Source organism: Littorina saxatilis, linkage group LG7 (assembly GCF_037325665.1).
Source record: "Littorina saxatilis isolate snail1 linkage group LG7, US_GU_Lsax_2.0, whole genome shotgun sequence".
NCBI classification, from domain to species: Eukaryota; Metazoa; Mollusca; class Gastropoda; order Littorinimorpha; family Littorinidae; genus Littorina; species Littorina saxatilis.
Genome location: NC_090251.1, coordinates 54,136,350 through 54,156,063, shown reverse-complemented (window position 1 = coordinate 54,156,063; position 19,714 = coordinate 54,136,350). Strand labels below are relative to the sequence as shown.

The 19,714-nt window shown below is 41.8% G+C and overlaps 1 protein-coding gene across 1 annotated transcript in view; it reads left to right on the top strand.

The window, feature by feature from the left end:
* The first annotated feature begins 4,403 nt into the window (after positions 1-4,403).
* The window catches only part of LOC138971818 (rho family-interacting cell polarization regulator 2-like), an 87,432-nt gene continuing 72,121 nt past the window's right edge, over positions 4,404-19,714 (top strand). Inside the window, exon 1 of the mRNA XM_070344642.1 lies at positions 4,404-4,434. The gene's annotated coding sequence lies outside the window, so the exon portion shown is untranslated. The remainder of the gene's footprint in view (positions 4,435-19,714) is intronic.

Below are 19,714 nucleotides of genomic sequence, written 5' to 3'. Positions count from 1 at the left end.
AGAATTTGCTGGAATTTAATCAGAACTGGACACTGAAGTATACGAGTGGTCACTCCTCAAACACTCAAAGTGTACGGAAGGGCAATGAAAGCATCGATTGTTGCATTTCGCCTGTTGTGTCGTCTGCAACCCAGCCCAGCATCAGCATCCCGATTCCGATTCGAACTTTTACATTGGAAACAAACAACTTCCGGCCTGCAATTTGGCATCGGCGAGATTCAGAGAAGGAATCTACTACGATTTTGATAAACATTTGTGTTTTGATTCGTGGCGTAAGTACTCTACTGTTTCTTTTTGATATTCTTTGATATTTGCTGCCGGGGGTTTTGAGGTTTTAGACGGAGCAGACGACATTTCTGTCCATGTTTGTGTTAGTTTCCCATCCGCATCACTTGACCTGTTGATGAAACTAGCCGTCACCAGAAATGTCCACAATTTGTAGACGCCCTGTTTGGAATGTTTGCGAAAGCTGGAGAACATAGGCGAGCTGTGTTCGTGGGTATATGTTTGCTTAGTGGTGTGAAGCATGCACTGCACACTATCGTTCTTCGGTGGGTAAATCTGTAGTGTTAAAGCCGGCGGTTGTGAAAAATGATTCTCGCTCCCTCTTCATCTCAGTCTGCCTGGTTGAAGAGATGCTGCAGGAAAGCGAAGAAGAAAAGAAAAAGAAAGCAAGGTTTCTCCTGTGTAAAACGTGATGCCAGTATGACTCAGTAGAACTGTTAGGAGTTTGGCTGTACACTGCTGCTTTTGTCTCTCATTACTCTCAGTGTCAACAAGACAACAGGTACTGCATACATGATGCTCTGTGAATGAGCGAACTATATAGTTCTGAGAAAACGGGAAAGATACAATAACATGGAATTTAGTTTGCTGTCACACTCACACATCAATGGGTGCAATTGCCTAGTGGTTAAGACGCTGGCCTCCTAATTCAATGTAGAAGGTTGAGTTTTTAAATCACGGTCAGTCGCGTCTGGTGGGTGGAAATTTTTCCGATCTCCAAGGGCAACTTATCATGTACAGACCTGCTAGTGACTTAACCCCCTTCGTGTGTACACGCACGCACAAGACCAAGTACGCATGGAAAAGATCCTGTAATCCATGTCAGGGTACGGTGGGTTACACTTACAGAAACATGAAAGTATCCAGCATGCAATTGCAAAAAAAAATAAAAATGCAACAGATTAATCGACAAGATGATTGTGGCAGCCAAACAGATGAAGATAAAAACAGTTACATGTTTACAGTTTAGGGCCAGTGTAGTGGTCTGAAGTTGTTGTGGACCAGCTTTTTCATTCTGTCACCTGCCCATGATGCGACATGTGCATGACTTTGCGTTCTTGGTTCATATATATCTTCATCTCATTCTCACTCAGACTCTACCCCCGACACACTTAAAAAAATAGATAATTCGCTTTTCCTGTTCACATACTGTTACAAGCAAACATGGCTCAACGGAAGACAACCATTTTCAACTAGATGGCATGAAAGATAGTCAAGGGGAGAAAGATAGGCTCAACATAAACACAATCTGATCAGATCCAAAGATGAGTGTTTGCTTATGCGCTGTGACCAAATGAGAAAGTTGGGCTAAGGAGAAACTTTAGAACAGTACACCAGGGTGACAAGTTTTCTGTTTTTACTGATTCCCATTTCCATGTTCACAGTTTAGGGTCAGGGTAACAATAGTTTTCCCTGTTTGTACTGATTAAAGATGTATTGCCCACAGAGTATAACTATAAGTGGCAAACAGAAATGACATGTTTGACTGGGAAACGACCACAAGAAGTAATGCATTTATTTCTCATAGAACTAGAAGTTATACTTGAATTTGAAGAAGTGTACTGCAGTATTTATTGATTAAGCACACGCTAAAACGGGGGAAAATAACAAATCAAGTTCTGAACAAGGAGTCTCTTTTTTGCCCCAATTATGAACAAAATATACAAATGCCTAACCCTCACCATTTGTATGCTTACAGCATGACCATAAAATGTTGATTTGTAAGCTTTATAGTATTTAATGTACTAAGTGTTCCGAAGCACTTTTACAGATCGACAGCATCCTTCAAAGAGAGGGAGAACAGCATATTGTGCCAATTGGCATATTCCTCTTTTTACTATTATGACCAAATAAATACACAAAAGTTACAGGGTGTCTTTGAATGATTGACCGAAAGCTTTTTCAAATGACGGATCCTGTTATCAGATTTATAGCCAGCTGACTAAACAGTGTTCAAGATGAAAGTTAAAACAAACTATTTGTAAGCCTAGCATGTAAATTACTAATTATAAGATGTTTCAGCACAATGACCAGTGGCCCACTTGCTGAGTTTGAACTGTGACATGAACTTTTCTGAATTAGCACTAACACTGTTTCACATGACCAAAACATTATTTTTCATAAATTGCACACTGCTACTGTGTGTGGCAAATGATAGTTATGGGTGGGGTTTTTTTCAAACACAATTGTCATAACATTTTAGTTTATTTGATAGACATTGTGTTACTGTTAGTTTACTTCCAATTGGTGGATCAAATAAGATAAAGTGAAAATGTGATAATGTATATAAACATCAAGGACTGTTTTCAGAATTGTTGATAACATGTTCTGTTTGATCAAGGGTATTCAGCTGGTATTTTCTTGGATAGGTTGGATAGGTTGGATAAGATTTACAGTCCAGTGAGGTTACCCTCATGGAAATTCGGGCTGCTTTCTCCCTGGGGAAAGCGAGCTGCCATACATACGGCGCTACCCATATTTTTTATTTTTTTCCTGCATGCGTGTATTCATGTTTCCTGAGACTTAATGCCGTGTGAGATGGAATTTTTTTACTTTTATTCCAAGTCCCACGGGTATTTGATGGACATTTTTATCTATGCCTATACAATTTTGCCAGGAAAGACCCTTTTGTCAATCGTGGGATCTTTAACGTGCACACCCCAATGTAGTGTACATTGTTTTCACTACCTATTTTATTCATGTTTTTATTACTTAGTTAGTGGAAGAATTTTTTTAATGTATGTTTGATGGTGTATGCTTTTAATTAAGCGTTGTTGACTATGAATGTAGATGTAAATGCTTGTATAACTGTGTTTTAATTTTAAATGTGTCAAGCGCAAAGAGCATGATTGTAAAGTTATGATGTTGCGCTATATAAATGCTCATTTATTATCATTATTATAAAGCTTTGTGCTAAAACAGCATGTATACACGCCACTTTAACTCTATTCATGTATTGAAATGATTTTCTCTACAATTTTACCAGGACATTGACAGTGTTTTAAATACCTTAGCAGTGGGGGAACCTCTCTAGTCTATGCATGTCTATAACTAGGACCACCCAAGGGGCTGACCCAGGGAGGTCGTTATAGACAGGTGGTCACTATGAATTATAAAAAAAGGTGAATTAAAGAAGTAAAACTCGTCTGAGGTCTGAGTGGTTGTTGTGGTCATGTGGCTGCTTTAAAGAGGTGGTCGCAAGCGAGGTTCTTCCATTGTACTTGGGTGAAACTTTTCTGCCTTAGGGCGGAAATCCGCCAAATGAAATTGGTCAAATAAAAAATTCCTTATTTTGAAAATCTGTAAAAAAAAAAAAAAGGTTTTTTTTTTTTTTTTTTTTCGCCGGCGATCCGATCTACCGGACATCGCTGAATCTATGTTTCCCTGAGCGCGCGAATTATCGGACTACAGCTTGGCATTTGTTATCATTGTTTACTGTGCAAATTTGTGTGTTTGAGATACCAGGAAAGGCCTACTTTTACCCTTAAAAAGCCTGATTTTTCGTTTTCTTCCGGGAGGCTTCGCCCCCCTGGGCCCCCTAAGAGGGCGTTGCCCCTGGACCCCGGCCTCATTTTCCTTATTTTTAATTCTGATCAGTTTCACCCATGACTGTAGTTTGAAACAAGAGTTAACGTACATTATCCGTATGATGTATTCTTGGTTATTTCCCTACTACATCTACATGTAGCTTAAATTGCTGTAAACTGGTGTGCAATACATGTACTCATTATAATAATACTAGAATTGGATGTGGGGTTATTATTAATACAAATGGCATTGCACACTTGATTATGCAACAAAAGCATAATACATTATCTGTAGTAATTTGTGCATTACAATTATTTGACTGATTAGGCGCATCTTTCTAGTAAGCATGTTTTTATCGGATTTGTAAAAATTCCTAGTAAATAGTTTTTTGTAAATTGCTTCCAAGTGTGGTCGAGTGAATGCATACTCAGTGTGTGTGCCTGTCAGTGCTATTGTTTTAAATAATCCATTCAGTGGGAGTCTTATCATTGTGAAAATCTGTTCATACAGACACAGTGAGGGTAGTCATTTAACTATTTGATGTTAATTAATAAAACACATGTACAAGTTATTCATACCTTTTGTTTCAGATGACTTCTAAGTTATGAGAAACAACATGGGGTAAGTTTTTTTTTTTAAGAAACTAACAATTTGCAAACACTGTTGTTTGCAATTGCAGTGGAACCATGCACACACTTGATCATAATGTTGTATTGCCTTTCATCGAACCATTGTTTGTTTGTACTTATATATTAAAAAAAAAGTATTTTAGAGTGTCATTCTGCTTTCTTAATCTGAAGGCACTTTAAATATTGCTTAAAAGGAAAGTTGGGGTTCCAGTGTAATTGCAACACATTTTGCCAAAAGCTGGTGATTGTTTGTGACATGTCTGTTCTGAACTTCAGTGTTATGATTCCTGTTTTGTGACATGTCTGTTCTGAACTTCAGTGTTATGATTCCTGTTTTGTGCAACCAAGAGCTCTTTTTACATTTAGTCAAGTTTTGACTAAATGTTTTAACGTAGAGGGGGGAATCGAGACGAGGGTCGTGGTGTATGTGCGTGTGTGTGTGTGTGTGTGTGTGTGTGTGTCTGTCTGTGTGTGTGTGTGTGTAGAGCGATTCAGACTAAACTACTGGACCGATCTTTATGAAATTTGACATGAGAGTTCCTGGGTATGAAATCCCCGAACGTTTTTTTCATTTTTTTGATAAATTTATGTCTTTGATGACGTCATATCCGGCTTTTCGTGAAAGTTGAGGCGGCACTGTCACGCCCTCATTTTTCAACCAAATTGGTTGAAATTTTGGTCGGGTAATGTTCGACGAAGCCCGGACTTCGGTATTGCATTTCAGCGTGGTGGCTTAAAAATTAATTAATGACTTTGGTCATTAAAAATCTGAAAATTGTAAAAAAAATATGTTTTTTATAAAACGATCCAAATTTATGTTTATCTTATTCTCCATCATTTGCTGATTCCAAAAACATATAAATATGTTATATTCGGATTAAAAACAAGCTCTGAAAATTAAATATATAAAAATTATTATCAAAATTAAATTTTCCAAATCAATTTAAAAACACTTTCATCTTATTCCTTGTCGGTTCCTGATTCCAAAAACATATAGATATGATATGTTTGGATTAAAAACACGCTCAGAAAGTTAAAACGAAGAGAGGTACAGAAAAGCGTGCTATATCCTTCCCAGCGCAACTCAGTACTACCCCGCTCTTCTTGTCAATTTCACTGCCTATGCCGTGAGCGGTGGACTGACGATGCTACGAGTATACGGTCTTGCTGCGTTGCATTGCGTTCAGTTTCATTCTGTGAGTTCGACAGCTACTTGACTAAATGTTGTATTTTCGCCTTACGCGACTTGTTTTTTCATTCTCCAGTTTTTGATACTGCTTTCTTTACAACTATTTATTAATGTATTTATTTTTCTCTCTGTGTCTCTGTCTGTCTCTCTGTCTCTGTCTCTGTCTCTCTCTCTCTCTCTCTCTCTCTCTCTCTCTCTCTCTCTCTCTCTCTCTCTCTTGTTCACTTATTACTTAAAGTGCCTGCCATTTGATCACAAACACACACGCTGTAGACCCCCACCCCAATTTGCATGTTATATGATCAAGAAGATTGTATTTATTTGTATGCTACAGCAAAAGGGTCTAAGGCCAAAAAAAAAAAAAGGTCTGTTTACGGTAGCATAGGCAAAAAAAGTAGGGTCGGTAGGTCGGGATTTTTTTTTCTTTTTTTTCCCCCCAAAAAACCATATTTTTACGTTATTTTGCTCTTTTTTTTTCCAAATACCAAAAAAAAAGTCTAGGGTCGCGCGAAAAAAATAGGGTCGGTCGGGTTACCGTAAACAGACTTTTTTTTTTTTTTGCCTAACAATCAATACAACTGTCAGTTATCAGTCTGGCCACACACACAAACAGACCTTTTTTCTTTTCTCTTTTCTCTGATGGAATTTGCATCTGGCTTTGGTCGGTGGCATGCTAAGACGTCGGCTAGCTTCTTATTGTGCGAAAGAAGCTTGTGAGTTTGCTGGGCTGTTTCTTTGATGGTTTGGGACAGTGGAGAAGTGCCTGGGCATTGAAAGACAATTTGATGAATCAAGCCGCACGTTCATCAAAATGCTTCGTTTGTTAAGGGTGTTGCCTCGGTGATGGTGTCTGCAGCTATTTGGCGTTGAGTTTGAGAGACTGATTTGAAATCGGGCCATTCTCGTTGCTTAGTGTTGTGGAACTTGGAAGTGTTGTTGGGATCTTACTTTTCATTGGAGTTATGTTAACTGTCGGAGTCCTGGGTGGCACAGTGTTATTTCTTGAGGAAAAATGTGAAAACAGCAAAACCTTCAAGTTCAACGATCGCAATAATATTGTGATCTTATCAACCCTGATTATAAACCAGCACGTGGTCATGTAACAAATTGTTGGTTGCGAGTTCATTGAAAAGGAACCAAACATTACTGCAATGCTGAACTTTATTGTGTGGTTTTTTTTTTATGTTAAATGTGGTAATGAGTCACCGCATTGAAACAGAAAGGATGTAGACGGTTAATGTGAAGTTGTGCTGTTAGCTCGATTTTAAGATAATATTCATTTTTTTCTCTTTCGTTTTTATTTTCATTACTTTCTTCTCCTATCGCTGGGAAATTCGGGTCGCTTCCTCCAAGTAGAAAGCTAGCGGCAACAGAGTCTCACTACCCATGTGTGTGCGTATTTAGTTATCAGCCACCTGCATGTACGGGAGAATTACCAAAGTCCTTTACATGCGACAGTTGTGACACAGGGGTGGGGCATGAATGCCGTCTCTAAGTCTGCATATGAAGTCTGCCATTGCTTGTAGAATATATTTTATTGGTGGTTCATCTGTATCGCACATGTATATATCTGAGAGAGAGAGAGAGAGAGTGTGTGTGTGTGAGAGTGAGTGAGGGGTGACGGACAGGCAGGAAGGCAGACAGACAGACAAACAGACAGACAGAGAACATGGTATTGATAGGGTGAGAGTGAGTGTTAATTTTTCAATCAAATTAGTCACAGAGAGAGAGAGGGAGAGAGAGATCATTGACATTTGTACGATACTGTCACATCAGGATATTTATTATTACCTTCGATCAGATTATCAAACACTTCTGTCGGTAGTCTACCTAAATTCCCTCATATATATCTTCCCTTCAGTCATATTTTATTTATGTATTTATGTTATAGCTCTACGAGTAGATCTACTACACATTATAGAACCGCATTTCGCAGACAGCTTGTCCGCAGATGGCAAGGGTTACGACATGGCGAATAATAGATAACAGGAAATGTGCCCCTTGTGCCCCTGAAAGCCAAGTGGGTTATAAATCATTTGGCAACAGTGTATTTTTAAAAGGTCCTTCGAACGTACGTCCTCTTACATCGAGTCAGTCGTTTACTGTGTTTAGAATCACACAGGTGGTAAACGCATTTAATTTTATTGCCCGCCCTCTGCGCTCCGCCACCCCCACCACCCACCACCCCCCCCCCCCCCCCTCCTAAAAAGGAAACTAAACTTTAAAAAATGAATTTGAATGAATAACAAGGACAAAGGGTCTGGGAATAAAAAAAGTGTATTGTTTGGGAATGCCTTTTGTAGTTGTTTGTATGCTTGTTTTTGTGTGTGTGTGTTTTTTTTACATTTAGTCAAGTTTTGACTAAATGTTTTAACATAGAGGGGGAATCGAGACGAGGGTCGTGGTGTATGTGTGTGTGTGTGCGTGTGTGTGTGTGTAGAGCGATTCAGAGTAAACTACTGGACCGATCTTTATGAAATTTGACATGAGAGTTCCTGGGTATGATATCCCCGGACGTTTTTTTTCATTTTTTCGATAAATGTCTTTGATGACGTCATATCCGGCTTTTTGTAAAAGTTGAGGCGGCACTGTCACACCCTCATTTTTCAGTCAAATTGATTGAAATTTTGGCCAAGCAATCTTCGACAAAGGCCGGACTTTGATATTGCATCTCAGCTTGGTGGCTTAAAAATTAATTAATGACTTTGGTCATTAAAAATCAGAAAATTGAAATTAAATTTGTTTTTGTATAAAAAGATCCAAATTTACGTTCATCTTATTCTTTATTATTTTCTGATTCCAAAAACATATAAATATGTTATATTCGGATTCAAAACAAGCTCTCAAAATTAAAAATATAAAAATTATGATCAAAATCAAATTTCCGAAATCGATTTAAAAACAATTTCATCTTATTCCTTGTCGGTTCCTGATTCCAAAAACATATAGATATGATATGTTTGGATTAAAAATACGCTCAGAAAGTTAAAACGAAGAGAGGTACAGAAAAGCGTGCTATGCAGCACAGCGAAACCACTACCGCGCTGAACAGGCTCGTCAGTTTCACTGCGTTTTGCACAAGCGGCGGACTACGGTCATTGTGAAAAAATGCAGTGCGTTCAGTTTCATTCTGTGAGTTCCACAGCTTGACTAAATGTAGTAATTTCGCCTTACGCGACTTGTTTATATTTTTTTTTTAACAAGCATGGATCAAGCAGTATACGATCTCTTGTCTGTTTATACACAAATTACGGTTAATGGTTTGTTGTCTTAATGACTCTCCGCTCCCCACGTTCACCCTAACCTGTAACGCCCGCCTTTCCTAATTTCCCATAGCTGTAGCAGTGTCTCATCTCCATTTCTTTACCAGGAAGTCAGTATTTTCCTCAGCGATTTTGGTTTGTTCTTATCGGTTTATCTTAACTGTGAAAGTTACACCCAAAATCAGTTTAATGACAACATTGATTACTTGTATACTTACCCTGGTCGGGTATCAGTTTACATTATATATCGTCACGTGTACACAATCATGTGACCCCAATTTCAGTGTTACCAGTGTTACGTGTGTCAGGTGAACTATAGATAATTGTTCATTGAGAGATAAAAGCCTTGCGCTGATAAAGCGGGACTCACGCTGAGCTACACACTGATGAGACAATAGGAATAACACAGAACAAGGGAAGTCTTTTCAGCGTGTTGTTATTTTTCACACTGTCATGAGAACAACGTGTTGTGAAATTTCACTGTGTCTACTGCATTGGCGTTGGGCTGCTGCTGATGATGCTACGGTGCCTGATGTCAAACATTTCTGTTGCTGATGATGCTACGGTGCCTGATGTCAAACATTTCTGTTGCTGATGACGCTACGGTGCCGGATGTCAAACATTTCTGTGATGGGAAACTTTGTAAATCCTTACAGTGATGTGAAAAGGTGCTGTGATGTGAAACATTGTTGTGTCTGCTTAGTTAAATTTACAAAGTTTTGGCGGTATGGTCCATTTGTGGTCGTCAACTTCTGTGAACTTTTGACAAAAACGTTTTATTTTTATTTTAACCCGAATGATTCAATTACGTAACACGTACTGACCCCCCCCCCCCCCACCCACACACACACTCACCCCTCTCAAAAAGGATGACTTTAAGCGACTTCACTTGCGTTTAACGTTTACTCTTTTCACAATTTGTGAAAGCCTGTCCTTAACTGGGCGAAGCTGGCCGCACGGAGCTTTAGCGCTGAGTTTTCGGTAAAAAGACTTCGGGAAGTCGACTACGGGATGTATACTTCACGAAGCTGGCCGCACGGAGCTTTAGCGCTGAGGTTTTGGTACGAAGACTTCGCGAAGTCGACTACGCGATGTATACTTCACGAAGCTGGTCGCACGAAGCTTTAGCACTGAGTTTTCGGTAGAAAGACTTCGGGAAGTCTTTGCGAAGGCGACTTCGGGCTCAATTAAGGATCGCCTTTACTGAAAGAATAGAATCTTTGTTTTTGAGTCACTTGAGAAAAAGTGACTATGTAATCGGTCAGTGTTAGTCTGTCCGGCCGGCCGTCCGGCCGTCCGTAGACACCACCTTAACGTTGGACTTTTCTCGGAAACTATCAAAGCGATCGGGCTCATATTTTGTTTAGTCGTGACCTCCAATGACCTCTACACTTTAACGATGGTTTCGTTGACCTTTGACCTTTTTCAAGGTCACAGGTCAGCGTCAAAGGAAAAATTAGACATTTTATATCTTTGACAAAGTTCATCGGATGTGATTGAAACTTTGTAGGATTATTCTTTACATCAAAGTATTTACATCTGTAGCCTTTTACGAACGTTATCAGAAAAACAAGGGAGATAACTAGCCTTTTCTGTTCGGCAACACACAACTTAACGTTGGGCTTTTCTCGGAAACTATAAAAGTGACCGGGCTCAAATTTTATGTGAACGTGACTCATTGTGTTGTGAATAGCAATTTCTTCCTGTCCATCTGATGCCTCATATAATATTCAGAACTGCGAAAGTGACTCGATCGAGCGTTTGCTCTTCTTGTTTTTTTCTCTTCTGGTATTCGAGTAAATGTTCACGAGCTGCTAGAAGAGACAAATATTACGTGCAGCTTGCTTCGTCTGCCCTTTAAGTCGTATTAGTCTTAGTGGCTTTGTTGGTACATCAATGGAATTATGTGTCGATTCATTCCGGGCTGGAGTCTGTGTGTGTTTAACCAAAGGATTTGAGCATTAGATTAGGGTCTGGAATCCAGCTATTGACGAGTAGGACTGTGTCCTGCGCGTGCATGTTTGAATGTCTGTTTAATGATTGGACTGACGTTGTTTGCAGTATAATTGCGACGTTAATGATACATTGTGTGATGACTATACATTCGTTGTCTGGTTAAAATTGAAAGATATGTAGGCATTGATTTGGTGGGTGAACCAACTATAATAGCCTCTGTTACCGGAGACTAGATGCGCACGAATTTCATCTTCTCATCCTTACTTTCAAAGTCTTTCTAATGGCTGTTTAGCTTAATTATTTGTGTAATGACAAACAGGAAAAAGAGTCCTGAGGAACAGACGGCTACATTGACAGAACAAAAATACGGAGTGAAGTAATATTGGTCGACACAATGTGGCTTCTAAAGGCACACAAGCGAACACAGAAAGGGACGCCCAGTCAATTTCAGGGCCTGTTTTGAACTGTAGTATTTGAGTTTCGGCAATCAAAAAGGACTCTTGTACCTGTTGGTTTTGTTTGGTAACATTCCTGCACGAAAGGCAATTTCTTTTTTTGTGTGGAGCGGGTTTTTATGACCTGTCCTTCTCAAGGTTAAGAAATGCTGGTTTAACAGTTAAAAGTCCGAATTCTACAGAGAGAGTTTGCTAATTGGAACGGAACTATATTTGACATCCTTCTTCTTCTTCTTCGTTCACTCTGAGTGGGTTTTTACGTGTATGACCGTTTTTACCCCGCCATACAGGCAGCATACGCCGATTTCGGGGGAAGCATGCTGGGTATTTGCGTGTTTCTATAACCCACCGAACTCTGACATGGATTACAGGATCTTTTCCGTGCGCACTTGGTCTTGTGCTTGCGTGTACACACGAAGGGGGATAACACTTGCAGGTCTGCGATTAACTTGACCTGGGAGATCGGACAAATCTCCACCTTTAACCCACCAGGCAGCCGCGGCTGGGATTCGAACTCACGACCTTCCGATCAAGAGGCCGACGTCTTACCACCACGCCACTGCGCCCGTCGATATGACATCCTGAATTGGTGTTCCCTTTAAAGATACTTACCCCCCCCTGTGTGGGCCATCATAAGATCATCACAGATTCGCCAAGGCTTTTTACTGGTGATGAGAGCATGCACCATTTCACTTCGACAAGGCTTGTTACTGGTGATGAGAGCTTGCACCATTTCACTTCGACAAGGCGTGTTACTGGTGATGAGAGCTTGCACCATTTCACTTCGACAAGGCGTGTTACTGGTGATGAGAGCTTGCACCATTTCACTTCGACAAGGCGTGTTACTGGTGATGAGAGCTTGCACCATTTCACTTCGACAAGGCGTGTTACTGGTGATGAGAGCTTGCACCATTTCACTTCGACAAGGCGTGTTACTGGTGATGAGAGCTTGCACCATTTCACTTCGACAAGGCGTGTTACTGGTGATGAGAGCTTGCACCATTTCACTTCGACAAGGCGTGTTACTGGTGATGAGAGCTTGCACCATTTCACTTCGACAAGGCGTGTTACTGGTGATGAGAGCTTGCACCATTTCACTTCGACAAGGCGTGTTACTGGTGATGAGAGCTTGCACCATTTCACTTCGACAAGGCGTGTTACTGGTGATGAGAGCTTGCACCATTTCACTTCGACAAGGCGTGTTACTGGTGATGAGAGCTTGCACCATTTCACTTCGACAAGGCGTGTCACTGGTGATGAGAGCTTGCACCATTTCACTTCGACAAGGCGTGTTACTGGTGATGAGAGCTTGCACCATTTCACTTCGACAAGGCGTGTCACTGGTGATGAGAGCTTGCACCATTTCACTTCGACAAGGCGTGTTACTGGTGATGAGAGCTTGCACCATTTCACTTCGACAAGGCGTGTTACTGGTGATGAGAGCTTGCACCATTTCACTTCGACAAGGCGTGTTACTGGTGATGAGAGCTTGCACCATTTCACTTCGACAAGGCGTGTTACTGGTGATGAGAGCTTGCACCATTTCACTTCGACAAGGCGTGTTACTGGTGATGAGAGCTTGCACCATTTCACTTCGACAAGGCGTGTTACTGGTGATGAGAGCTTGCACCATTTCACTTCGACAAGGCGTGTTACTGGTGATGAGAGCTTGCACCATTTCACTTCGACAAGGCGTGTTACTGGTGATGAGAGCTTGCACCATTTCACTTCGACAAGGCGTGTTACTGGTGATGAGAGCTTGCACCATTTCACTTCGACAAGGCGTGTTACTGGTGATGAGAGCTTGCACCATTTCACTTCGACAAGGCGTGTTACTGGTGATGAGAGCTTGCACCATTTCACTTCGACAAGGCGTGTCACTGGTGATGAGAGCTTGCACCATTTCACTTCGACAAGGCGTGTTACTGGTGATGAGAGCTTGCACCATTTCACTTCGACAAGGCGTGTTACTGGTGATGAGAGCTTGCACCATTTCACTTCGACAAGGCGTGTTACTGGTGATGAGAGCTTGCACCATTTCACTTACATGCACAGCCTCGCTGTTTCCTGTGCTGGGCTGAGTTGGATTTTTTTCTGAATTAAGTTTGTAATTGACACCCGTATCAATTAGCGTAATCAGTTCAGAAAAAATGTCCACTCTGTACAAGAAGCCTGTAGTCCCGTAGACAGTTGCTTTTTGGTATGTATCTAAGTGGAAGAATGCTTTTATCCCGAGTCAAATCCTGCTGGTGGTTTGCAATATCGTTTACACGGAAGTTAGGTACAGGTATCTTTAAGCCATTGACATTTTTTCCGTTCACTTTTGAAACCAGTCGCTAATGAGGTCGTTATCTCATTGAGTCTGCCTTGCAGTCTTCGTGCAACTCTTCAAATCACTACTGCACTAAACAATACATTTGTGTCATTCCATGGATGATTGAACCCTCCGATTTTCTCGCACGTGCTTTTCACAAAGAGCTGGAAACATAATTATGACATCAAGTCGCAAGCTTCTGAAACTAATTTCTAGTGTGGATGAAGCACGAGTGATTACATTACACTAATGGAACCCCCTCTGGTTCCAATGCTCTGCAGAGTTTTGATCTTTCACGACTCCTGCTGCGCGCGTGGTGTGCATGCCCACAACATTAGCGAGGGACATCAGAAAGTTGCGTGTTGCGTGTTAGTCTCCTATTAAAGGTAGAGTTCTTGTGTCAGCGATCATATGCACCACTCAGTGTGACTATAGATCTGTCCAAGCTGTACATGGGATAACTGTGACGTCATCCTTCCTCTTTGACACATACCAACAATCTATAGCCTGGCTGCTTTGTATGCAGCGTGGGAATATTCTCATGAAATAATTTAGTTCGTGACATAAATTAGCGAAATTCAACACACTCAAAAGTCAAATTCTGCACAGTAGACAGCCAGGCGGTTGATTTTGGGCAAATATTGCAGAGGTTGAATGCTCTTCATATATATTTAAAATCCTTGACAGATCTGGCATAGTCAGCATACATCGAGTACAAGGGGAGGATGGTACCTTTTAAAATTAAATCATCATGCAGTTTTTTCCCCAACAGTGTTTTCACAGCGTTGATGCTTTAAGCCTGTTTTTTTGTATCCACAGCTTTGTTATTTCGGATTTTTATATTCAACAGTAGTAATTGAGTCACAATCCGACGTGTCAAACTCCTTGGGGAAAAAATCGGTGTATCGTGTCAACAGCTCCCCCCCCCCCCCTCCCCCTCTTCCTTCCTCCCCCGCAACTCCACAACGCTTTGTCTCCCAACTATCGTCGGACAGAATAGCTAATTTAATTTAAATAAGTAGGTGGTGGCATGAAATGCTGATTGTTTTGTCGTGGCCCTGAATTAGCATTGTGTTCTGTGTGAGGTAAGGGCAGTGTGCGAGGGCGAGCCTTGTGGGGACTTTTGCTTTGCTGAGGGGAGGAAGCGCATATAATTTGCGATAGTAGTGTTTCAGGTGTATACTACTATGGACATTAAAGCTGATGATTCAGTTACATGTTCAGCAGCATTTGTGAAGTCGACAACGTTTGCAGTGTTGGTAAACACAATATTTGTAGTGTGAATAAACAACCCACCCCCCCCCCCCCCCCAAAAAAAAAAAAAAAAAAAAAAAAAAAAAAACCCACCACCAGAAAATAAAGAACGGCAAGTTAACACTTTCCTGTTTTTGGACTAAAACGCACTTTTTAACTTCTTTAACGGTGTATTTGAACCAGTATGAGAATTCTCTCAAACGTTCCGTGTCTCAGCCGTGTTGGGTACACCTGAGCCAGCATGATAACACCAGCATACCTTGGCCCCTTTCGCTTTCGCAACGTGGTATCTCCGAGGCTGTCTTCGTTTGATATTGATAATTATGATGAATGTCTCTATTGTCAGCAACAGTGATATCTCGGTCAGAACAGTACCAAACGCGAAAGAGAAGAGAATGTTCGGCTTATCATGGTGAGATTTGACTCTGTAATACTGTTGACCTGTGATAGCCAGCCACGGCAAACTGGATGTGTAGTGGTCAGCAATCGGTCAAATATGACCTAATCAGATGTAAATTTTTTGACCAAACATGCGTGTACCAGGGATTTCTTGGTGTTTTTGTAACTAAATCGAATTTTGATCGCATCGTCAGTTGAGACTGAAACGGAGCCTGCGCCCGCAACTTCGTACACACTGTTTATCTTCAAGAAAAAAATTCACGAGGCAGAAGTTGGTGGTGACATACGAGGGCCAGTTCCAGTGAGATACTGTGAGTGACAGACAGAAGCCAGGTGTAGAAACATACGAGGGCCGGTTCCTGTAATAAACATTGAGAGACAGACAGAATGTGTGGAAACATACGAGGGTCGGTTCCAGTGACATACTGTGAGAGACAGACAGAATGTGTGGAAACATACGAGGGTCGGTTCCAGTGACATACTGTGAGAGACAGACAGAAGGTGTGGAAACATACGAGGGCCGGTTCCTGTGACAAACTATGAGAGACAGACATAAAGTGTGGTGGATACATACGAGGACCTGTTCCAGTGACAAACTGTGAGAGACAGACAGAAAGTGTGGTGGATACATACGAGGACCTGTTCCAGTGACAAATTGTAAGAGACAGACAGAAGGTGTGGAAACATACGAGGGCCGGTTCAAGTGACACATTGTGAGAGACAGAAGGTGTCGCTGCCTAAGAAAATGCCAAGTTGTGAATTATAGATGTTGTGCCGGCTGGTGGTGGTTGTGCTGTAGCTGCTGTTGCTGGCGCCGCGATGAAGAGGAGTAATACTGACAACGTGCTTCACCTCCTACCCACTCTGGTCACTTTGGAGAAAGTCAGACCCGACACGCTCAGAGGTAAGACTCAGTCTGAACGGAGAATTTTACACAATGAAAGTGAGGATAAAATTAGCTTGTTCATTTCAATGATTGTTGATCTCTAAGGTGCCAGGAGATTCGTTCCGCACAACTTTCACTTACTCTATTGCACATGTCGTATGCATTTAGAGCGCTTACCTCCCTTTATTTCTCTATTGCAGATCAATGTGATTGGTTAATGGGGGGGGGGGGGGATTTGTGTGTAATAACTTTCAGAGGTAGTGAGAGAGCGGCTACGGTTGTGACTTTCTTCTGAGGTATCTTTGCCCTCGAACTTGATTGCAATTAAGTGTGTTGATCGTGATGGTAAAAACCGTGTGCACCAGTCTGCCATGGGGTCCTGATTTGGCCCATATGGTCCGCTGGACCCAAAAAGCAACAACTAACTAACCAGTCTGCCAAGTTACGGCAAGGTATTTGGTTTTGGTAGACTTATTGGTGAATTTCCTCAAGCAAATGCGGGCTGCTATACATGGGAATCGCTTGCAGCGACGGAGGTACGACTGGGACGGACGAAATGTTACGTGTCTTGTTTTGTCGATTAGTATTAATTTCCCGAGTGACGAAAGGTAAGACTTTGAGAGCGGAAGAGGATCTGGTTTGCATTATTTCCTGTTGATGGGATGAGTAACTGAGCTCAGAGAAGCGACCACGGGTTAATCTGTGATGTAGTAAATGGTTCGGCATTTCTGATGATTGAATGTTCATAGCCGATAAGTGATTAGAGAAGTTTAAATCAAAAGGCGGCTAATGAAAAAGTATAATTGATAATTAATAAAAACAAAGATATTCTTAGGGCGGAAAGCGGATAATTGTTCTTTGACGTGTTTTCGCTGATTTATTGCCCATCTTGATTGATGATTGCTGACAGATATTTGTTTTTATACCATTTTGCAGTTCCGTTGTAAAAAATGAAACGGGAACTAGAAGACACAATTAAACTCGGGCGGGTTTACCAAAACTCTCTCTCTCTTTCTCCTGCGTCTGCGTCTCTCTCTCTCTCTCTCTCTCTCTCTCTCTCTCTCTCTCTCTCTCTCTCTCTCTCTCTCTCTCTCTCTCTCTCTCTCTCTCTCTCTCTCTCTCTCTCTCTCTCTCTCTCTCTCTCTCTCTTCTGATGCTTTTCTGCCTCTCTTTCTCTCTTCTGACTGTCTCTCTCTTCTGGGGCGTCTCTGTCTCTCTTTCTCTCTTCTGTCCCTCTCTCTCTCTCTCTCCCCTGCCCCCTATCTCTCACACCTACCAACACAGTCTACTAACGTGCCTCACACGCAAACGGACGCTGGCTAAAGCAAAGGCTTCACGTTTTCTCACTTAGTCTTTACCCCGAGCGCCTGATTGGTTGGGAGAGAGAGAGAGATAATCACACCTCAAGGAATTTACATTCGCTTTCGTGAGTGTCTCAAACAGTCGTTGGACCTTCAAAGTACACTTTTTTTTTATGTGTAAATGACGGTCCTTCCCGCATACACGATCATGTTCATACCCCCCGCGGGTTAGGGGGAAGAATTTACCCGATGCTCCCCAGCATGTCGTCAGAGGCGACTAACGGATTCTGTTTCTCTTTTTACCCTTAAGTGTTTCTTGTATAGAATATAGTCAATTTTTGTAAAGATTTTAGTCAAGCAGTATGTAAGAAATGTTAAGTCCTTTGTACTGGAAACTTGCATTCTCCCAGTAAGGTAATACTACCCAATATTGACGGACTGTGTGATGATATCTTCTGCTATGATCTGTTGAGACAGTGATATCAAAATCGAGACCGGAGGTCGAGATTTTGATATCACTGTCGAAACAGACCAATAGCAGAAGATATCATCACACAGTCTGTCAATGTTAGATATATTGCTAATTCTCTGGACATTTTGTATTTACTGTAAAGAAATTACAAAAGTATTTGTCTTAGTTTTGGCTGTTCCATATCCCTCCCTCTGATTATTATTTCTTTTTGTTCACTCTTTTCTTGTACTTTTCAGTATTTTAAAATGTCTTTCCTTTCAAAAAGTCTTTAGTCACTTGCTCAACTAAATTCTGGGATAATTACATTTTCATATATATATATTTGTTTGTTTTTAAATTTAGGTGTTTTTGTTTTTGAAGTGGGGAAGCAATAAAGAGGTCGTCGATATCAAAACTGATATCGACGGAAATGTCGTCGATATCACTTTTGCACTGAGCTCAGTTTTGCCCAATTGACCAACGGAAATCCACGTAACATATGAAATAGCAATACATTGTACTACGTTGCAAGCCCCTGGAGCAAATTTTTGATTAGTGCTTTTGTGAACAAGAAATAATTGACAAGTGGCTCTTTCCCATCTCCCCCCTTTCCCCGTCGCGATATAACCTTCGTGGTTGAAAACGACGTTAAACACCAAATAAAGAAAGAAAGGAAGATCATGTTCATCACCACAGATCTACAGAGGCTCTACGTGGAGTACGAGCTTCATTTTACTTGGACACATACCAAATATCAGTGGCGTCACCGTGGCTGCATTCTGTCAACAATGGGAATTCTTTGATGAATTACTTCAACATATACTGTTAAAAAAAAGAAACGCATAGTTGCTACTTGCCAAATTTGTTTTATTTTTCAAAAAAATTAACAGAAAATCCAATATTTAGATTATTTGTTTGAAATTTGGTATGGACACAGTTGAATGCACACACAGTTCATTTGCATCTTCAAATCAATCAGTCAATCAATAAGATTGGGTGCCGAGGCTGTCAAGTCAGTAGGGGGTGTGACTGCCTTGAGCAGCAACAACTGCCCGGCACCTTCTGGGCATGGACTGGATCAGATGCCGGATATCTTGCTGTGGGATGGTGTCCCACTCCTCCTGAAGTGCCTGCAATAGATCGCGGTGATTTGCCGGCGCTTCTTCTCGCCTGCGCACACGTCTGTCCAATTCATCCCAGAGGTGTTCTATGGGGTTCATGTCTGGCGACATGGATGGCCAGGGAAGCACCTGGACATGGTGGTCGGTGAGGAACTGGGTGGTGAGTCGTGCTGTGTGCGGGCGAGCGTTGTCCTGCTGGAATATGGCATCCTGGTCAGCCAGAAGAGGAAGGGCGTGTGGGCGCAGAATTTCCTCCACGTATCGCTGGGCAGTTATGCGCCCTTGGACGTGCACCAGGGTGCTCCTTCCAGCGGTATTGATCGCCCCCCACACCATGACGCCTCCACCACCATGAACGGGTGCCTCATCCACACAGTTGGGCGCGTAACGTTCGTTTACTCTCCGGTAGACCCTCCTCCGACCATCATGTCGCTGGAGCAGGAAGTAGGACTCGTCGCTGAACCACACGTGTCTCCAGTGATTCCGGACGGTCCAGCGAAGGTGCTGGTTGCCCCACTGCACTCGGTTCTGGCGATGGCGGCGGGTGAGGACAGCTCCTCTGTGAGGTCTGCGAGCTCTCAAACCAGCTTCATGCAGGCGGTTCCGCACGGTCTGGTCCGATAATCGGTGTGGCCCGGGGAGAGCCTGGACAGAAGATGAGGCCGACAGGAAACGATTCCGGA